Genomic DNA, 22082 nt, shown 5'->3' with positions numbered 1-22082 from the left:
CTGGATACTATGGTTGCATTTTACCAGTAAGGACACTGGTTCCAAAGAGGTCAAGTAATTGACCTATTATTACATATTAAGTAAGTAGCAACAGGGGACCAGAACTTTGGTCTGCCTGAATCCAAAGATTATGTACTTAACCACACTGTCAAATCTAATTCCACCTTTTGTCTTTCATTAGCTGGCTTGGAGTGCTGGCAAGGGTAAGGACGTGTGGGCCTGTACCGAAATACATGTCTTAAGAGGCCTAAACATGGGGTATGTTGGCCCCGTCTTCAGAAGGAAGGTAATCTATTCATCTGCTTTCTGGGGTTTTTGGCTTCTGCCTTTGGTGTCAGAACAATAGCACTGTGATGTGGGCATTCTCTCCCCTCCTGCTCTATCTCAGCATTACAAGTGGAGCTCAGTTCCAGTGCTTACTACATCCAGTACTGTTTTGGTCAAGAGAAGCAGTGGTGACAGAGGAAGGAGCCTGGTCTTGGAGATGGCCAGGCTGGGGTTCACGCTCTATTCTACTCCCTTGGTCTGTGGCCTCCGTTGAGTCACTTCACTTCTCTGTGCTTACTTCATCTCTCTGCATCAGGTATCTCTAAGGCTACACAGGGTGAGTTATGATTGAAAAGCCTTGCAGAGGGGTTAGAAATAAGATCACAAAGAAACTCCAGGATGTGAGAATAAAGCAAGTGGCAGAGTAGGGAGGTAAGGACAGTACTGAGTATTACTACCCTCACAACAACCCATCGAGAAGGTGGCAGAGGCAAGATCCGAACCGTAGCCTGCAGCTCTCAGAGGGCATATACTTCGCGGCCTGAGTACAACGATCTCCTGGTATTTACCAGTACTGGCTATAGATAGTAGGCAATCGGCAAATATTTGAGTAAATGAATGAACCTGAGCATATCACACCTCATTTCTTAATCATTTCTACCTCAACAAAATGGGGATGCTTGTGACGGTCATGACAGTCTCAAAGATTACATAGAGCGATACATGAGAAATGGCTTGTAAGCTGCAGATTTTTATAAAGACCATGTAAATACCACTTACTTGTACAAGAGTACACATTTAAAAAATGCTTTCTTGGAGAAGAGGAGATGCATTTCAACTGAGAGAAACATGGAAGGATGTAGTGAATGGAATATGTGAGTGAGCCTGAAAACATGAGGAGCTGGAAAATGTTTTTAAACACTACTTTCCCATTGGCTACTTATGTTTTCGTGGTACTTCTGCAATACATGTCCTCCACCAAGAGGGTCACCTCTCTGCTTCGCTGCTCAGCCAAGCAGCATGAATAACAGCATGCTGGGGAGGAAGCAGCCTTAGACTTTCAAGTTCTAAAACCTGGGTGGAAATCTTGCTTTCCCCAGCTGCTGGCTGAGTATCCTCTGGGCCTCAGTCTCTGTCATAAGGGCGGAATTACCCATTTCTCACAAGTTTGGGACCAAGACTCCACGCTTCAATCATGCAGCAGGCCTGGCTCCATCTTTGCTCCCTAAAAGGTAGCTTCTATTTGTATTATTAGAGTAACCAAACGTGTCAGTGGAGGCCTCGGGATGGAGGAGGCCTCAGGCCACCCTGCTGGCGGGCACTGAGGGGTGGAAAAAGAGGAAGACGTCAACCTCACAGGCTTGGGTCAAAAGTCACAAGGCCAAGCGCTTTCTGCCCGTCTCAGCTGTAATTGTAGAACTGTCCCAGGGACACATCTGAAAGCTGTTAGGGGACCAGGGAGGGCTTGGAGGAGGTCTTTGTGGGGGGAAGAAAGTGGCGGCCCCTAATGTGGAGAAGCTGGGGTGGGCGGAGACTGAGAAGCAGACACAGGGACACACCCACAGTGCAGAGTGGAAAGTGGGGACGGAGAGAGACAGAGAGGGCACAGGCAGACCTCAGTGTTCCTCAAGGCATTTAAGAAGGGTGCTAGCTACCTTCTGCTCAGTTCTTCCATCTTCTCTTTGCCCAGTGAAGCAGGCTGAGATCCACTGATAATTTGAACTGAACCCCTGAGCCGGCGCCAAACTCCATATCCATATTTACAAGTGGGGAAATGGAGGCCCAGAGAGGAAAGAGTCTTCATAAGTTCAGAGTAGACACTGGCTTTCCCCTGGTGCTCGTTCTATACACTACCCGGCTTCTGGTACAAGTGGTTGATTTAGGTCTCACTGCACCTATCGGATACTTTTATTACAAAAGAGGTGGTTTCAAGGATGTAGCGGGATGGGCTCTTTAGGAACCTGAAGCTCCAGGCTCAAACCCTTGCTATTTCTTCCTCCGACTTTGTTTTAGGGGAAAGAACACTGGCCAAGTTGCCTCAAACAAACAAAACAAAGAGAAACACCCGTAAGTACATAGAACAAACTGGTGGTTGTCAGGGGGGTGGGGTGTAAGGGAGAAGCAAAATGGGTGACGGGAAGTAGGAGGTACTGCCTTCCAGTTATGACTAAGACAGGCGGAGGAAAGGGAGGGAATGTAGTCGATGGTATCATAATGCCCTTGCATGGTGACAGACGGTAGCTACAGCTGTGGTGAGCACAGCATAATGTAGAAAGTTACCAAACCACTATGTCGTACATCTAAAACTAATGTAATGTAGTATGTCAACTATACTTCAATTAAAAAAAAAAAAAACACAACTGAGTTCATGTCCCAGATTTTTCACAGACTGTGGCCTGTGCGATCTTGGCAATAAGGCTTCAGTGTACTGCAATTTCAATGTGGGGGGAAGTGCCTTGGGATTGACGACACAGATGCAAAGTGTTTTTCAATGTTTCTTCATCACCCTCAGGACTAAATCCAAACTCCCTACTACAGGCTCCCAATGCAGCTCCTTGATCTTCACTCGTTTGACAGTACTGTGTCACTGAATCTCAAACCAACGCTGGCCACACATCCAACCTGGTTTACCGGTCTTCGCTTCCTATTCTGTTTTACAGTAGGACCGTATCCAACTGCTAACAGTTCCAGACATGGATTCTATCTCTTGGCCTTTGCACATGCTACACCCTCTGTCTGGCTCATCCCTCCCTTTCTCCACTTGACCCTTCCCACCTTGTCCTTGGAACATCAGTCAAACCTCGTCTCCTCCAGTAAACCTTTCTCCACCCATGGTGCCCTGTGACCGCAGATGCCGCATGACTGGGTTACGGCTCATACACTTCTCTCTCACCCCTGTGAGTATGTATCTTGAGGACCAGAGTCTGGCTCTGCCCATCTCTATCCACCCATCTACATCTGGTGCTCAGACACCTAAATCATGCAATCCTCGGCGAATACTTTCCAGAATGAATGACAGACTGAATGAATGACTCAATCGACTATGAAGTAGTTCCCTTGTCTGGAAATCTGCTTCCCCTTCTGTGAAGTGAACAAAAAGGGATTTGGCTGAAAGGTCATTATAAGAGGTGGAATGACAGAATGGCTAAAAGCATGAACCTGGAATCAGGCAATTTGGTTTTAAATTCTGGCTCCCCATTTATTGACTGTGTGAGGCCTTTTTACTCACCTGTAAAATAGGAATCATGATTTTAAAACCCACTGTATAGGGTAGTTGTTGGAATAAAGAGAGGTGTGGGTAAGTGCTTGCTATGATGACTGGCATGTGCTAAGACTCAATGAGAGACAGTCACGGGTATTATTATCAATAGTATTGTTATCATGACACTGCACAAGGGTTTGACCCCCCCTTTCCCGCAGACATCCAGAATAAGTTGTCCTAGTGGAAATCAGAGGAGAGTAGGTGGAGAGGAAGCTGTTGTTGGTCCCATCCAAGACCCCCAGACCCCCTCGCAGCAGGGGTGAGAGAATGAAACCGAGAAGTTAATTGGCGGTGAGAGCTTCTCACGGATCTGACAGGGGGTAAGAGCAGGGATAGAGCCCCAGAGGCCCACATCAGGACCAGGTCCCCGAGAGTACGGGAGAATGCGTTTGAAGTCTCCAGGCCAACGCCTGCTCTTCCCCAGCCGCCACATGATTTAGGCATTCTGGGGAGGCAAAATTCTCCTTGCTGATTTGAAGGGAAACAGATGTTTCCAGGCCAGAGGCCCTGGTCTTGTAAAATGCTCCTTCCCCCCACACAACTTTGGCAAACAACTTCCCGTTAGTTTAAACCCCCTCCACCCCCACCCCACTGCCCAACACCCAACCTACCATCACTCCCCTCCCTGCCATTCCCAGCACAATGTAGCAGTCAGTGTGGTGGGAAAAACACGGAGTCCCAGCTCTGGCTCTTCATCTGAACAGCTGGATCACCAGGGATACCTACCTGCCCTTCCTGTCTCCACAGTGAGAAAACTAAACCAGCATCATTTCTAAGGATAGGCCAGATCTTAGGGACTGAAGTTGTTTTTTGTTTTTGTTTTTTCCCCCTCTGAAAGAGTTGGTATTATTCATTCTAGATCTTTCTCCGTTGCAGTCAATAGCAAAGAGCATGGGATTGCATATTGAACTGCTCTGGCTTTGAATCTAGCTAGACTCTATCAACTACTGGGCAAATAGTGACTTAACCATGGGCCTTGGTTTCCTTATCTGTAAAATGGGACAAAGGTTCCATCTCATGGGGTTGTGAGAATTAAATCAGAATTCAATTCCCTCGTCCACATTTTAGGTTTCTTATGAATGAAATCAAGTGTCATACCTCTTCCCTCGGACTACCCAAAATGCACAGAACAGTTTGGACCCAGAGTAGGTGTGCAATAATGTTTTTAAGCAATTATCGGCAGGAAGACTAGCTAGACACTGGGCAGTCCAAAGACTTGGGTTCTTAATCCGTCTCTGCTTTAGTCGCAGAAAGATCATTCTCATTTCTGTGATCAAGAGGAAGCAGGGTGCGTCATGGTTGGAACAAATCTAGGAGCCTGACTACTTGAGTTCAAATGTTGGTTGTACAACCTACTTTTTTTGACCTTGGGCAAGTTAATTAACCTCTCTGTTCTTTAGTGTATCTTGTCTTTAAAACGTGGGTGAAAATAAAAATAAAATGAAGTGTGGGTGATAATATTACCTCCTTCAAAGGGACGCTGAAGGAATAAAGTACTGCCTGGCACACGGGAAGTGCTACGTAAGCAATTCACCACTATTCGATGTGTGTGTTTAATTTTTTTCTCTATTCTATAATGGATTTAAAAGTCAGCCCCCTCCCCCAATTCTTTAGCATCGCTGTCATTGAGATGTGGGGGTTCTATGTCCTTTCACTTTGAATGCTGGTGGCTTCGGGAATGTTTTGACCAATAGAGCACAGCAGAAGGGATGCTGTGCGACTTTTCAGTCTGTATCACGAAAGGCTCGGTGACTTCTATCTTGCTCGCTGAAACATACTTGCTCGGAGCCCTGAGCCTCCATGCAAGACATACAGCTATGCCGAGGCCACCCTAGGGTGAGGAAGCTGGGCCACATGGAGGGAGAGGTTACAGCAGGCGCGTCAGCAGTCCTGGTGTTCAGGTCATCCAGGCCCAGGCCCCAGCTGGGAAAGTAAAGGAACCTTCAGGTAATGTCAGCCCAAGCGGTCATGTCACTCATCCCGCAGCTCATGCTCCAGACTTCATGAAGGAAAGACAGCCGAGTCCACTGTGCCCTGTCTCGGTGCCTGACCCACAGAATCCATTAGCGTAATCAAACAGTTTGTTTGAAGCCACTCAGTTTTGGGGTCATTTATTACGTCATCAACAGTAACTCCAACAACTTCCAAGCATCTACAGCCAGGGTCAGCAAACCACGGCCCATGGCCAAATCTGGCCTGCCGCATGTTTCTGTAAATAAGGTTTTAATGGAGCACAGCCACACTCATTTTCTTAAAAACGTATTTTCTGTGGATGCTTTCACACTACAGTGGCACAGCTGAGTAGCTGCAACAGAGACCATATGACTCACAGAGCCTAAAATATTCACGATCGGGACCTCTAGAGAGAAGTTTGTGGACCCCTGAGCTAAAGTTTTGCCAGTGCTTAACATAAAATCATTTGTCTGCATTATTTCCCAGGATTAGAAATCATTCTCGTCTTACAGATAGGCTCAGTGAGTTCAGGTGACCTATCCAAGGTCACACAGCTCTCTTGACCTCAGGTCTCACGTCACGACTGCTTGCTGAGGATCTGGACACTGGTTTGGGTTCCGACACTGAATAAGCAGGGTGATGGCCCTGGGCAAGTTCCACTGGGCTCTGCTCTCAGTTTCCCAGCCTGTGAAATGAGGGTACTGGTGTGAACGGGCTGACGGAATTCAGATGCCCAAAGTTTTCCCCAGCTGGGCGCTGGCCGTCAGGACTATCAAAGTAAGACTTGAGAATGAACAGCGAGGGGCTGCTGTGGGTCCCTGCTCTGTTCTACATGCAGCCCACCTACTCCCCAGCACCAAAAACCAACCTTTTCATCCTCCCAACTTGGGCGGACAACTCGTGCTCTCTGCCAACATAAATATTTAATTCCAGTGCCCAGCACGGAGAGACCATCGTGGTATTAAGGACTCCAGTGCTGGTTTCTACTTTCAAAACAACCCCGGTCTGAGGCATGATTGGGAGGCTGCGCCTGGGACAAAGGTGAGGCAGTCTGTGGCTATACTCCAAACAACAACTCCTCCACTTGCCCTCCCTTCAACTCCTCCAGCTGCATGAGCTAACAGGTAAAGAATCAGGGGAGTGGGGGGAAGCCAGCAGAGAGAGCTCTGGGGGAAGGCCAAGCCTGGAACCGGTGCTGGTGCTAAGCTCAGCAGAGGCAACGACAATCTAGAATAAGTACCAGACACCCACTGCTCTGCCTGTCAAAGGCCCCCCAATTCACCGGGATGTGAACATTACTGTAAATGTCATAGTGCCAACACCACAGGGACTCAGAAATGAATGACTATAGTAATGACATTTAAAATGAGATACACATAAATTGACTTAAAATTAAAGTGTGTTGAGCATATCTCCAGTATCCGACTGAGGAATGGATGATTATCACAGCTGCTCTGCCCACTGTGCGCCTGGCATTAGTGGGGCACCTGTTAGGTGCCGAGCACTCTGCTAAGCAGGACAGAAACACCTATGGAGAGAAGAGTGTGGTCCTTGCTTTCCAGGAACTCACAGCAGAGCAGGGAGATGGGGTCAAGTGAGTAAGCAATGGGATGCAGTGCTAGGGGCACTACAATAAAAATTTATTCTTATCTTTACGTTTCCTTCAGGTGTGTTCCTTCTTCCTTCTTTAAACAATGGACTAAGTTTGGATATGCATTCGAAGACTGTCTGGATTCCTTGTCAGCTGCAACCTACAGGGAATGCCAACCACCTATGAAGAACACAAAAGGGTGACAGTCCTTATACTCCACACCCTGAAAGCCTTAGAGGAGTGAACATGCCAAAGGATTTTAACATACAGAACTAGGTAAATGGTCCATTTGAGCGCATGCATTCACCGATCAAGTATAACCTGACCTCTCTCGAAAGGAAAATTCAGGTTGGCACTCGGCTTGGCTTTAGCAGTTGCTCTTGTCCCTCTTCCTTTTCTTCTTCTTGTCTGTCTCTTCCCTTTCCTGTCCCTCCCCTTCTCCTTCTCCTCTTTTTTCAGTGAGTGGCCTACATGATAACACACAGACTGACCACTGCTCTTAATTGGAGGATGTTCATCTTTTAACAGGTTGTTTTAGGGCAAAGCAGACACAGACTAATTTTATGGTTTCAAATCAAGGAATGAATTAAGCATGGGATGACTTATTATTCCCTTTCAATTTATATTCTTGGGATCTTTAAAGCAAACTGTGGCCTTTTTCCTATATCTTTATTATATACTGGACAGCCTCTCTAATATCCAGAGAAAAACAATAATTTTTAAATGACTTCAGTTATAGGAATTTTTTTGCAGGAAAGTATAACTTAGAAATATGTTGCATTGAGAGACAGAGGGCATGTTTTGGAGGTTTAACCTTGTCTTTAACTAGCTATGTGGTTTAGGTCAGATTATTTGACCTCTCTGTAGCTTGGGTACTATTGATAACCCCACAGGGACACCGTGAGGGCCAAATGTTCATTACGGATGTGAAAGTGCCTTAGAGATCCCACACACATTTCCTGGGCACTCACTCTGTGTCAGACACTGTGTTGGGGGCTTTTACACAGTTGTCTTCTGTTCTCTTTAAAACCGCCTAAGGGGTGTGTATTGTTAAATCAATTTTACAAGGAGGCAAAGAAGCCATGGAAATTTAAATTGACTTTTCTAAGGTTGCACAGATAGTTCAGCCAGGCCCCAGCGTACATCTCCCAACTCAAAGTTCAGTGCTATTTCCAAATAGATAGAATTGGTAGCTATTCATTGGTCCCAACTGGGTCTTGAGTCACAGTTTGGAGGAGGTTAGAGTTAGGAGGATGAACTCCATGTTCCCAACTTTTGACAAGGAAGAGTTCTTAGTACAGCAACACCAATACCCGTCATTCCCTTTCAACACTGACAATACTCCTCTTCCCGTGTCTGACCCTGAAGTCTTTCTCTTCGTCCTTGGTGCCTTTTGAAATTGCATTTTGCCAAAGCCAAGCTCAGAAGAGAGGAGGCCAAGCAGAGGCCCCCAACTTGGATTTACCCTTGGACATTAAGACAGGAAACATTATAGGCAGGATGGTTCTTAACTACTTAAGTTGAGCTCAGTTTCCACCTGATGCATGAACAGCGTTTTCCCACAGGTTGGAGGAATAGGTGAGGGCAGAAGGACCAAGCTCTGCACTTGGCAATCTGAAGGACTCAATTTGTATCATAGCTGTCTTTTTCCTGTTCCTATTTCCATTGGTTGAGAGCCTTGGTTTCCATATCAGTAAAATGGAGTTAACAATATCTGCCGCACAAGATTGTTGTAAGAATTAAATAATAAGGAATCACCTAGAACAGTGCTTGGTGCAATAAATATTATCTTGCTTGTCTTGCTTATTTATAGTACTCGAATGGAATAAAGTGGAAACAAGGCTTCTTGAAATCAAACCCCTGGGCAAAAGCAATCCTCCTGGAGGGTATTATGGTAATCAGACCACTGGTTTTCATAAGGTTTGGTTAGAACTCCAGCTCAGTCACTGGGTGTGTAGGCAAATTACACCATGTCTCTGAGCCTCATTTTCCTCATCAGATATCTGCTTTCTCTCCCCAGGCAAATATTAACACAAATAAACAACTGGGATTATATCAAACTGAAAAGCTTTTGCACAGTGAAAAAAAAAAAAACTATCAACAAAATGAAAAAGCAACTTACTGAATGGGAGAAGATATTTGCAAATGACATATCCAATAAGAGGTTAATATCCAAAATATCAAGAACTCAAACAACTCAACACCAAGAAAACAATCAGATTGAAAAATGGGCAGAGGACCTGAATAGACATTTTTCCAAAGCAGACATACAGATGGCCAGCAGACACATGAAAAGATGTTCAACATCACTCTTCATCAAAGAAATGTAAATCAAAACCACAATGAAATATCACCTCACATCAGTCAGAATGGCTAGTATCAAAAAGACATGGAATAACAAGTGTTGATGAGGATGTGGAGAAAAAAGGAACCCTTGTGCACTGCTGATGGGAATGCCGACTGGTGCAGACACTGTGGAAAACAGTATGGAGGTTCCTCAAAAAATTAAAAATAGAACTACCATATGATCCAGTAATTGCATTTCTGAATATCTACTCAAGGAAAATGAAAACACTAATACAAAAGGATATATATACCCCTATGTTTATTGCAGCATTACTTACAATAACCAAGACATGGAAGCAATCTAAGTGTCTCCTGATAATGAATGGATAAAGATGTGGCGTATATATGCAATGGAATATTACTCGGCCATAAAAAAGAATGAAATCTTGCCATTTGTGACAACATGGATGAACCTAGAGGATATTATGCTAAGCAAAATAAATCTGACAAAGAAAGGCAAAAACCAAACCAACCAACCAACCAACAGAAACAGAATCCTAAGTATAGAGAATAAACTGGTAGTTGCCAGATGGGAGGGGTGTGGGGAGATGGGCAAAAAAAAGGTGATTAAGAGGGACAAAGTTCTAGTCATAAAATAAGTAAGTGATGAAGATGAAAATTACAGCATGGGAAATACAGTCAATAATATTGTAATGGTGTTGCATGGTGACAGGTAGTGACTACACTTTATATGGTGAGCACTTCGTAGTGTACAGAATCACTGAATCACTACGTTGTATACCTAACATAATACACTCCAATAATTTAATCTTAAAAACGGTGCTAAGAAGAACAAATAAACAATACCTGCTTTTTTCCTTCTTCTTCATGAAATTGATCACTCTTGTTAATCAACTGCAGTTTATCTATTTATTTTTGAAATGTTAAATCCAGTATAGTTACAATATTATATTAGTTTCAGGTGTACAATATAGTGATTCAACAATTTTATACATTACTCAGTGCTCATCAAGATAAGTGTACCCTTAATCCCCTTCACCTATTTTACCCATCTCCCACCCACCTTTCTTCCCTCTGGTAACCATCTGTTTGTCCTCTATAATTGAGAGTCTGTTTTTTGGTCTCTTTTTGTTCCCCCTTTGTTCATTTGTTTTGTTTCTTAAATTTCACATATGAGTGAAATCATACAATATTTGTCTTTCTCTGACTTATTTGGCTTAGCACTGTACTCTCTAGATCTATCTATGTTGTTGCAAATGGCAAGATTTCACTCTTTTTTTTTTTTTTTTACTGCTGAGTAATAGTCCATTGTGCATATATACCACATCTTCTTTAACAATATCTGCTTCTAATAGTATGAGAATTTGAGACAATGCACACAGTGAGCTACTAACTGAGCGAGGTCTGAACTCTGGGCTGCCCTTGCTTTGCCCCAGTCAACACTGTGACCTTGGGTGAAGTCCTTCCTCGTGGACTTGCTTTCTTTTCCTACAATGTGTTACTAGATGTCTTCACTGGTGAATTCTACCAAATCTTTTTTTTTTTTTTAAAGATTTTATTTATTTATTTGACAGAGATAGAGACAGCCAGCGAGAGAGGGAACACAAGCAGGGGGAGTGGGAGAGGAAGAAGCAGGCTCATAGCAGAAGAGCCTGATGTGGGGCTCGATCCCATAACGCCGGGATCACGCCCTGAGCCGAAGGCAGACGCTTAACCGCTGTGCCACCCAGGCGCCCCTGAATTCTACCAAATCTTAACATCAGTTAACACCAATCCTATATAAACTCTTCCAAAAATATAAAAGAGGAGGGAACACAGCCAACTCATTATATGAACCCAGTATTATTCTGATACCAAAACCAGACAAAGTCACCATAGGAAGGAAAACTACAATCCAGCATCCCTTATAAATACAGATACAACAAAATAGTAATCAAATCCAGTAACATATAAGAAGGATTATACACCATGACCAAGTGAGATTTAACCCATGAAAGCAAGACTGATTCAGCATATGAAAATCAATATAACACATCATATTAACAGAATAAAGGACAAAAATTACATGATCATCTCAATAGATACAGAAAAAGCTTTCAAAAACTCAACAACCATTCATAATAAAAACATTTAAACTACAAATAGAAGACAATTACTCCAACCTGATAAAGGGCATCTGTGGAAAACCCACAGCTAACGTCCTACTTAATGGTAAAGACTGAAAACTTTCCCCCAAGGTCTAGAAACAAGACAAGGAAGTTGACTTTTACTATTTCTATTCAGCATTATATTGAAGGTTATAGACAGGGTATTTAGGCAAGAAAAAATAAAAGTCACCCAGATAGTAAAGTATAAAACTCTGTTCGCAGATGACATGATCTTGTATATAGAAAAACAAAGGAATACACACACACACACACACACGCACACACACGAAGATCTAACAGAAAAAAAAAAAAACAAGTTCAGTAAGGTTACAAGTGAAACACTTAATATACAAGAATCAATTATATTTTTATACACTATTAATGAATACTAAGGAAATTAAATTAAGAAACGATCCCATTTATAGAAGCAACAACAAAAAAGTAAAACAGGAATACATTTATTAACAAAAGGCATGCAAGACTTATACACTGAAAACTACCAAACATCTAGAAAGAAATAAAAGAAGACCTAAATAAAAGGAAAGGTAAGTTGTGCTCATGGATTAGAAGATTTAACATTATTACAATGGAAATACTCCCAGATTTATCGCAGATTCAACACAATCTCCATAAAAATCCCAGTTGATTTTTTGCAGGAAATGACCAGCTACTCGTAAAATTCATATGGAAATGAATGGTAGGGAAATGTAAGGTACCCAAAATAGCCAAAATAATCCTGAAAAAGAAAACAAAGCTGGAAGAATCCCACATCCTTATTTCAAAATTTACAACAAAATTACAGTAATCAAGACTGTCTGGTAGTAGTATAAAAATAGATATATATCAATGGAGTAAAACTGAGAGTCCAGAAATAAACTTGTACATTTATGGTCAATTGATTTTCAACATGAGTGAAAGAATAGTCATCTTTAACAATGATGCTAATGATGCTGGGATAATTGGGTAGCCATATGCAAAGGAATGGAATTGGACCCCTATCTCATACCATATATTTATTTTTATATATTAAAATATATTTATATATATTAATTTTTATATATTAAAATACATATATATGTGTGTGTGTGTGTGTGTGCATACACCCATATGTAAAACCTCAAAATGGACCAAAGACCTAACCATAAAATCAAAAATTAAAAAACTCTTAGAGGGGCGCCTGGGTGGCACAGCGGTTAAGCGTCTGCCTTCGGCTCGGGGCGTGATTCTGGCGTTACGGGATCGAGCCCCACGTCAGGCTCCTCTGCTGGGAGCCTGCTTCTTCCTCTCCCACTCCCCCTGCTTGTGTTCCCTCTCTCGCTGGCTGTCTCTTTATCTGTCAAATAAATAAATAAAATCTTTAAAAAAAAAAACTCTTAGAAAAAAATAAAGGAGCAAATCTTCATGACCTTAGAGAAGATGATGATTTCTTAGATATGACCCCAAAAGTACAACCAAAGGAAAAAAAAAAGATAAATTGGATTTCATCAAAATTAAAACCTTTTGTGTTCTAAAGGATGATATTAAGAAAATGAAAAGACAATCCACAAAACAGGAGAAAATATCTGTAAATCATATATCTGATACAAGACTAATATTCAGAATATATAAAGAACCATTGCAACTCAACAATGAAAAGACAAATAACACAAAGAATGGACAAAAAATCTGAATCTATTTTTTCTCAGAGAAGATACACAAATGACCAATAAACACATGAAAATATGCTCACATCATTAATCATTAGGGAAATGCAAATCAAAACCATAACAGGACACTGCCTCTTACCCATGAAGATGGCTATAACCACAAAGACAAAAAATATAACAAGCGGTTGGCAAAGATGGGAGAAATTGGAGCCCTTATACATTGCTAATGGGACTATAAAATAGTGTGGCCATACCAGAAAACATCTTGGCAGTTCCTCTCAAAGTTAAACACAGAGCTAACATATGACCTAGCATTTCTATTCCTAGGTATATACCCAAGAGAACAGAAAACATGTCCATAAAAAAAAAAATTCATCACTGTATTATTCTTAACAGCCAACAAGTGGAAAACAATTCAAATGTCTACCAACTGATGAATATACAAAATATCTATACAACTGAATATTATTCAACCATAAAAAGAAATGAAGTCCTTATTCACATTACAGTATCACTGAACCGTGAAAATATTATGCGAAGCGAAAGAATTCAGACCGAAAGGCCATATTTTGTATGATTCCATTTCTATGAAATGTCCACAACAGGCAAATTCCTAGAGACAGAAAGGAGATTAGTGGTGGCCAAGACTGGGAGGAGGGGGCAATGGGAGTGACTGCAAATGGATATGGAGTTTCCCTTCCAACCAATTAAAATGTTCTGGAATTAGTTGTGATGATCGTACAACGTTCTGAATATCCTAAAATTCACTGAATTGTCTATTTTAAAAAGGGTGAATTTCATGGCCTGTGAATTAGATCTCAAAAAAAAAAAATAAATAAAGCTCTATAAACAAACAAAAGCAATGGTGTCAATCTAGAAGAATTCTGCATCCATGAAGGTGGCCATGGCAAGAAATTGGGGCCTGGGCCTCTAATATCCGTAGCTTTCTGATCTCTGAGTTTTGAGCGAGCACCCCCTGTCCCATATTTGCTCATATACGCAGAAAGGGGACACAGGGGACCTTCGGTGAAACCTTACGCAAACAGTTAAGGCTCTGGTTTATTTGTGGGGGCGTCTGTGGACTGCAGCAGAACTGCTCAAAACCTCAGTGTGATGCGGAACTTAGGGACGTGGACTTGGAAGTGGGGAGAGTCGTGCTGCTGCTTACAGGCTATGTGACACTGAAGTCCTTTACTTCCGCCAGCCTCGGTTTCCTTGTCAGTAAAATAAACATGGTTGCACCTGCCTCACCAGGTTATCAGGAGGAGTCCTCGGAGTAGGTAAGATTCCCTTACCTCAATTCTTGACAGATATTAACAATTCAATCCATAGTTAGAATTCCTATTTTTAATGATCGTCATCTGCATTTCCTATGTCTCTGATAAACAAAAATAACTACTTTCGATCCAATGCAACTTCACCTTGAATCTCTGGCATATTCCCAACAACCTGCACTGGCCTCTCTCTCTGCCTGGGATGTTCTCTCCTCTCTTCCTTCTCTCACCTCCTTCAAGTCTTTGTGCCAATGCCCCCATCTCCATGAGGTTCCCTTTTAAATTTCAACTACATCCAAACTGCTATACCTAGAAGGATATTAGAATACCATTTACCCAGCTCTATTTTTTTTCTTCATAGGATTTACAATCTTGTAATATATACTTTCCTTGTTTGTTATATTCATTGATTTTGTCACTCCGCTTGAATATAAAATTCACAGAAACAAGGATTTAGTCTGTTTTATTCACTGATATATCCCCAGTGTCAAAAATAGAGCTAGGTCACCTGGTAGGACTTCAATAAAGGTTTACTGACTACGTGGGTGTGCACCTATGAGTATATGTAAGTGTTCATGCTTGCGTGTGTGTGTGTGTGTGTGTGTGTGTGTGTGTGTAGTGTGAGTAGAATGTGAGACATTGCATGTGCATTGCTCAGGGTAAGCGTGGATCCTTTCTCCTACACTCAGCATTGGGAAGCTAGGGGAAGGAGGAGGTGGAGAATGAGGAGCAGAAGGCATTACAGTGTTTAGAAAGTCAAAGACAGGAAGGCTAGTCCCTTTGTGGCTATTTAAACAGCAGTTCGCTCACTTTACAGTATTTCTAGAGACCTATGTGCACCCAGGTGACTTGGCTGTAGCTACTATAAAAGCAGGTGCAGCCCAGCAACCTTATGCACCAGTGGACACTATGTAAAAAGAGATTAAAAAGAAATATAAAGTCATAGTCTGTGCCCATCAAGGGCTCCCAATTTACCTGACACACACACACATCTCATATGTACACATCATCTTTGCCAATCCTTGACTATATGTTATCTAATTTACTCCTTACAATATCTTAAGTAGATCGTGTTATCTATATTTATCTATGTTTGCAGATGAAGAAACAAAGTCTCAGGGATAAAATGAAATGGCTGAGTCACTCTGGGAGCACGTTCCAGAGCAGGGTTCAAACCCAGAGCTGACCTACCCCAGTCTGCATTCTCTGTATTACACAGTATGCCCACCAGGAGTTAACAACACTTTAGTCTTAATCCAAAAGGCACTTATAATCCTACTTCAACAGATAAAACATGCCCCCATAAACCAATGATGAACACGACAGGACAGAAAGTTAGGGGCCAGTAGAACTGGTCAGAGAAGGTGTAAGGGGTTTGGCAAAGTCCTCCCTTAGGGGAGAGATGGGGGCTATTCCCTTCAGCAGTCTGGGAAGGCCAAGCAACAGAGGGTACAGTTAAGTGGTGCGAACAGCACGGCTTAAAGATCAGTTCTCCAAGCCAGGCTGCCAAGAAACAGGTCAAAGATGACGAAAGCACACTAGACTTGGACGCGTAGTATCTCAGTAGAACTCCCAGCAGAGGTGGCAAGCAGAAGGGCTGCAAGCGGCTGCCCAGAAGGCCCCGAGGGAAGCCTTGCTTATGTCAGTCCTGAGTTCCACAGAGCACTCAGAGCATTCTTACAGGCTGAGAAATGGTTAGCACCAGGACACAGTATTGACAAGTAGCTTATTTACCCCTTTTGTTTAACTAAGGCTCAGAGAGAGCAATCAACTCGTCCTAGATCACACAGTAATTTCAAAGCAAATCCAAGATCTGAACCCGGTCCCCCTGCCTCCAAGGCAGGACGCTCTATAGACGCTTAGCAGAGTTAGCACAGTGAAAACTGAGAACACGGCTGAGAGCGGGGTGCCCTTTCCCAAAGGTGTCATCCTGCCTCCATTCTACTTAGCATGACCTGCCAGCGAGGTCCTCACACAGCCTTTACACTAGATTTTTGCTCTGTTTTGATTTTTTGCTCTGTTTTGATTTTATTTTTTCCTCCTCTCCCTCCACTGATGCTTGCTCTCTGGGCCACACTGCCCTGTTCTCTGCTTGCCCACACGGCCCAACTTACCCCTTCTTCCCAGCAGCCACGATGGCTGGTGAGTAGTGTCAAGCACTGGAGGTACTACATGACTGATCCCCATTTTCCCGAGAAAGGATTTCTGCAAAGAATGTGCTTCAACCTCCCCTACATGCACACTGCAGCACCAGGCTCGGGGCGGGGGGGGGGGGTGTTTTCCTCTGGAAGGTTGTGTGCCCCAGTTACAGCAGAGGATAGGTCTGCATTCAAACCCACGGCTGTCTGCCTCCACCACCAGGGTCGCACACTCCCCAACACGATGTCCCTCTTTGTTCCAGCCAGCGGGTCTGATCCTGCTGCAGACTCAGGCGACCTCACAGAGCCTTTGTCTAATATCTCAGAATCCCAGCCACCATCCGGCTCCCTTTGCCCCGTGAAGATAAGCCTTTTTGGTCGACTGGACACATTGGCCTTAGAAACCTTGAGCTACCAGAGTAAGGGCAACGGGCTGGCAGGCACGGTGGGGGCATCCGGGCCTGATAAGACCTCGCCACGGCTGGACAAGCGCTCAGAGACGTAAGGCTTTGCGTAAGCACGAGATTAGAAGGATACATTATTAAAATATTTATTTATTTTCTTATAGGTATTGACATAAAAGGGGGGGGGAAGTTTCCCAGGAGAGATAAGACCCAGTGAGACTTTCTGTGCCTTGGTTTTGAATATACGGTTGTTACAGAAATTAATATGATTAATAAGTAAGAAATAACAAAAACTGCGTTAGCTGGAAGCAGCTACACTTTCAATTTGCTAACGTAGGAAACTAGGGACACCAGTGGGAATTAAAGAGCAAAAAAAGCAAGCAAACAAATAAACATAACCTCACTTTGCTCTGTGGGCTAGGCTGATCCAGATTCAGGACAGTGGCTGTGTCTTTAGAAAGAAGGGGGAGCAGAATCAGGCTGACGACAGGGAAAGGGTAATCTTCAAGTGTATCTTCAATTTTAATTTCTTTTAGGATAGAAGAGTGAGCCCTGAAGCAAGTGTGATAGAGCCCTGGCAGGTATTAATCCTGTATGGTGGGCACAGGGTGGCTTATGGTACCGTCTCCATACTTTCTGCATTTTATTTTCATTTTCATGATTAAAGCAAACAAATGAACACACCCCTGACACCTATCAATTTACACTTTGCAAAGCTTATTCCACAAAGAACCTTGAAAGCAAGACAAAGCAGGGGTTATTGCCCACATTTTACATTCAGAGAATTTGATGTTTGCAGGGAGGGTGGGGAGAGATGTTTGAATCAAGGACAGACACACAGTGGCAGAGTGATGGAGCTGGCAGTTCGTTCAGCTCCTGGTGGAGGGCTCCTTGTGCTACATTCACCTTGACATGGAAGACACAACTGCTCCTTCTTCCAGAAAAATCTCTACACGGCTTGGGTTGGTCCAAGGACAAAGATGGCACCAAGACACTTCTGAGCTCCAGCTTCTTTGCCAGTCCACCCACCCTCACATCACTCTGCTCTCCAACAATGAACCTTGATGTCACTGGTCCAGTAAATGTTTCCTAAAGCCAAGGTATAAGGCTGGAACTCTTTTTTTTTTTTTATGATTTTTTATTATATTATGTTAGTCACCATACAGTACATCCCCGGTTTCCGATGTAAGGCTCGATGATTCATTGGTTGTGTATAACACCCAGTGCACCATGCAATACGTGCCCTCCTTACTACCCATCAAGGGCTGGAACTCCTAGGCCACTCTCTATAGCACCCTGCTTCGTAATCACATGAGCCTATTCTCTCTGTGAACTTTCTTGCCTATTTCCTCTTTGTGAGTCAGGATGCTCCACTGGAGTGGGGTTTTCCACCTTCCAACCTCCTGGGGATAGAACACGGACCACGGGGTAACACAGTGCCAGGGCAATGCAGAGGTTAAGGATCGGGGTGTTGGCATCAGAGAGACCTATACATGGACCCTCTTCTGTGCTTCACCCCTTGAAGCTCCATTTACTTGACTATGTAAAGGGGATAATAAAACTCTGAGGACAACTGTTTTTTGTTTTCAGCTTTGTTTCCCTTACCTAGTGTTTCTTACTCCTTTTTCTGGAAGCACGGTGTCTGTGTCCACTTAAGAACAATTTTTCTACCTCTTACTGTGATTTGGATGGGACTATCCATTTCATGTCCCTGCCACAGAAATGGTGACATCACCCAAGCAAAACAACCAGAGTCTTTTCCTGGGGATGGAGAGGGATGTAGGAAAGGGGTATGGCTCTCTCTAAGATCCTAGGCGTGAAGGACCATCAAAGCCTATACGTAGCTGCCAGGGTCCACCTCCACCCCCGCATGAGGAAAACCCAACTCAAAATGCAGCCAACACACAGCGAAGCTGAGACAGGGATAGAGTCCGTATCATATCTCCTGCACTCTTGGATTCTGCCAGGTCTGAAGTCAGCACGCCTGTTGAATTTCCCAGTTACAGAAGTGAATACACTCCATTTTTCCCATAAGCACTTTTGAGTTTCTGTTACTTGCATTTTCAAGTCCAGGTTCTCATATAATACTTCTGAAATATCCCTTAGAATGTTATTGTGAAGATGAAACAAGATAATGTTTAATCACACACTTAATACAGTATCTGGTGCATTTCTAAGGGCCCAAGCAGTGGTGGTAGTGGTGGGAAATAACGTATCATTAATAGAACTGTAGTGGACCCTTGTCCCAGAAGGAAGACTGCCCTTCTGCTCGGCTCTCCAGCTCAGCTTACTGACCATCAGATAAACCTCTGCCACTGCCTGGTCATGTGACCTTGGCCAGCTCTCTCTCCACCTGGCCCAGAACCAAACTTCTAGGCTCTGGGAAAGATCCATACCTGTTTTGATGGGGCCAATTGCTTCCTCGTCTGAGTGTCTTAGTACTTAGGACATGAAGTCCCGAATGCCACCATCCTCATCTACCCGTTACTTGCTGTCATCCCCACTGGTATGTGAGCTCTCTGGGAGAAAGAAACCATATCTCATTCTGCTTTCAACCCCATCAGACCCTCCTATGGTAGTGGCACCCCCTCAAGAACTTCGTGCTGTTTCAGAAACAGATGAGAACCAAGTATTCTTAAAAATTAGAAAGGGAATAATGGGGACTTTTGCCAACTCACAAAAGCTCACTTATGTTTTATCTTCCAGATGACAGTTACAGTCCACAGTACGTGCTTGGAAGACTGCTTTCTGGCTACCAACAGTACGGCCCTACCTGGGGCCAGCCTAGGAGGCAAGGAAGGGACGTAGAGTTCTTACCAGTAAGCATCAGACTGGACAAACCTGTACGTGCTGATGAGCTGTTTCTGGCTCGTCCCTCACCCTGTCTCGGTTCATCTGACACTGCAGATTTCAACCACCCTCCTTTCTTCCACTTCTGGCTAACACTAGACCCCACTGCGTCTCATTCAGGCCTTGGGGAGAGCTTCCCTATTCGCTTCCTACAGTTCTCTCCCACTTCCAACCTACTGCCAGTGTATCAGCCAGAGTGAACTTTCTAAAGCGCAAATCTGACAATGTCTGCTGAGCCGTTGGTTTAAACCCTTAATGACTCCGTTAAGATAAAGTCCACGCTTCTTAGCCTAGGAAGAGAGTCCCTTATGATTCGACCCCGATCAATCTCTTCAGCCTCATCAACCAAACCCGTCCCACTGCCTCATGATAACTTGAGCAGCGTTTGTAAATGGCTGTGTTGCCCTGCTCTTCTATAACTTTGCACCTATGACTCCCTCTCCGTGGAAAATATTCTCCCATCTCTCCCTATCTGCCTCTTACTGCTCCTGTTCCTCCTTTAGAGCTCCACTAAGATGTCACTCTTCCTGGCGAGCTTTCACGAGACTGAGAAGCATTCGCTCATCTGAGCTCTCATATCATGGGCCACATTTTCTCATGGGCTCCATGGTAGCAGGGACATTGTTTATCTCTGGGTCCCCGGAATGTATTTCAGGGTCCTACAGAGATGTAGAGACTCTGAAACAAGTGGAAGGAATGAACACCAGTGCTAGTAAGAAGGGTGCTACACTGGAGCCCACCCTTAGAGATTAAGTGTGCACTGGCTAAGTAAGGAAAGGCTAGAGGACATCCTTCCTGACTGTCCCCAAATTCCTCTTTCTCCCCACCTTTTCTATAGCTCATAATCAGTATGATATCGTAGAACCAGTTCGCCAATTTTAATTGCTGTCTGTGGTGGTTGGCATGCACATCTGGCTCCTCCCAGCCGAAGAGGGAGCTGTTCGGGGCAGACGCCGTGTCTCATTTCTCTAGGTGTCCCTTATAAGGCTTCACAGGAAGGAATACAGTGCATGGGTTCAGAGCATGAGCTCTGAGATCAGAAGAGACCTGTTCTCAAATAGTAGTTCTGCCGTTTACTCCCTTACTGACTTTGCCCAGTTTACTGAACCTCTGCAAGCCTTCATTTCTTTATGTCTAAGGTGAGGGGGAAAAAGTGTCTGCCTCATAGGATTATAACTTACTCTTATAGAGTTAATGCAATATTATATGCATTCATCGATCCAATGAATATTCATTGGATGCCTCCTGCACGCATGCAGTTGAGTATACGGAAATAAAACAAACACCATGGTTACTCTCATGGACAGTCAGTCTACGAGGTGACAGACATTAACACATATAAATATGTCATTGCCAAGTTTAATAACTGCAATAAGGGAAAGGAGTAAGGAGGCATAATTTAGGTTACGGGTTGGGGGATGCCATATAAGGAAGCAACATTTAGGCTGAGAACTGAAGAATGAGTAAGAGACGCAGTATATGCCAAGGCCCTGTGATGGAAAGAGGGCACAACCTGGTGTGTAGCGGGCTCGTTGAATGCTCATATGGCATCAGGGGGGCTGGACTCATTAGCGATGAGGGGCTGGGACTCCCGAAGCAGCCAGTCTGAATTTAAAAATCCTAGCTCTGCTACTGACTAGTGCATGATCTTAGGCAGATTTCTTAATTCTCTGGGCTTTGGTCATCTCATGTGTAAAACGGGAATAATAGAGCTCTGTCCTCATTGAGTTACCGAGAGGACTAGACGAGGTAATTGATGTAAAGCATTTAGAACAGTGTCTGGCGTATCGATAGCACTCTTTAAATAACAGCCATTCATATCATTAGTTCTTTTTCTTTTCTCTGAAGTATTTACATGGATGCTGTTATAAAGGAGGAGGCAAAGGTCTTGTCCGAAGAAGACATATCCAAGCTAGGAACTGGAAAAAGAATAATGGGAAATTATGGGAGGTTGTCCAATAAAATACCAGGAACTCGGTTTGCCTCTTTCTAAATGGTATAATCCCTGCCTCCAGGGTGGGCACATTTTACGGTGTGCCAGTGACACTCCTGAGATGCCTCCAGGGGACTCCCTTTGGCCTGACACCGGTTAGCTGGATTTGGACAAGGTTACTGAGATTCCTGGAAGAAAGTATAACTCTAAGACAGTGTATTATTTAAAAATTCACAGGATTAAAGCAAATCAAACAAATAAAAAACTCTAGGGATTACCTCTTTTTTTTTTAAAGATGCTTTTGTTGATT

General features: G+C 43.5%; 1 protein-coding gene across 2 annotated transcripts in view; it reads right to left on the bottom strand.

The window, feature by feature from the left end:
• The window catches only part of ASTN2 (astrotactin 2), an 845639-nt gene that overhangs the window by 16605 nt on the left and 806952 nt on the right, over window positions 1–22082 (bottom strand). The window lies entirely within an intron of this gene.

The sequence above is a fragment of the Ursus americanus genome, chromosome 18, assembly GCF_024610735.1.
Source record: "Ursus americanus isolate L20-20 chromosome 18, mUrsAme1.1.p, whole genome shotgun sequence".
NCBI lineage: Eukaryota > Metazoa > Chordata > Mammalia > Carnivora > Ursidae > Ursus > Ursus americanus.
Note: the sequence above shows the minus strand (reverse complement) of the source record. Positions and strands in the feature narration are given on the sequence as shown.